Source organism: Aricia agestis, chromosome 15 (genome assembly GCF_905147365.1).
Source record: "Aricia agestis chromosome 15, ilAriAges1.1, whole genome shotgun sequence".
Classification (NCBI taxonomy): Eukaryota; Metazoa; Arthropoda; class Insecta; order Lepidoptera; family Lycaenidae; genus Aricia; species Aricia agestis.
This window is the reverse complement of record NC_056420.1, coordinates 11,682,026-11,682,944: the sequence shown is the minus strand read 5'-3', so window position 1 is coordinate 11,682,944 and position 919 is coordinate 11,682,026.

Here is a 919-nt window from a genome sequence, read left to right as displayed (position 1 = left end):
TAGGGATTTCGCGAAAACACGGATTTATCAAATCATCCTACGACATATACAGGGTGGTCCGAATTCGCTATAAAGTGACGTCCGACGTGTCGCGATCGTAAATCAAGTGTCGCTTACAACAAATTTCACGCGCCGTCCGCACCGGTAATGCGTCATTACACCACCTGCACCGCCCAACGCCGCCGGTCGATTTACAACATAAATTAGCGACAAGCTAGGTGTTATGTGAGAAATTAAGTTGGTACACACCTCTGTGTATCAATTTTAGTTTAAAAAGCTAACAGAAAATATTATACTAACACAGAATCTTCTCAAGATAACAGAATTTTGTTTGCAAGCATCTTTTAAAATTTCCTCTTAAAATATATTGTGATGTTTTCCTTAAGGTGACGCCGCGTTAAAGTAAAAAACCTGTTGGATATGTTTGGAACGATGGAACAGCAAAAAATGGAAAGGGCGTAAGCGATAAAATGGGTTTTGTCGCGTACTTAATTTAAAAACCATCAATACATATCATATAAACTATGGGCAAATTAAAGTGTATGCTTGAACCAATCTATGTACAAATTTTGAAAGCTTAAATCACTCTCCTCTGTTGGCAAAATAAGAATCCCTTTTTTACAGAGGTCTTTTTGATTGATTATTCTGTGTTATAAAAGTTGACCAATCGTGTTATGCTATGGGTAATTCAAAGACAAAGACATGATAATACTGACAAAGAACTATAATTTCTTAGCTTTAGTCATTGCTGAGAAAAATCGATATCGCTAGTCGCTACAGCCAAATTATCAAGGTGTCGCCTTAATTTTAAGGCACTACTACTTATGGTTAAGACTCAAGTATCAGGACTGCATATTGCTGCAGTCTGCAGATGCCAGATTATCGAAATTCATAATTCATAAGTCTTAACATCGATGTT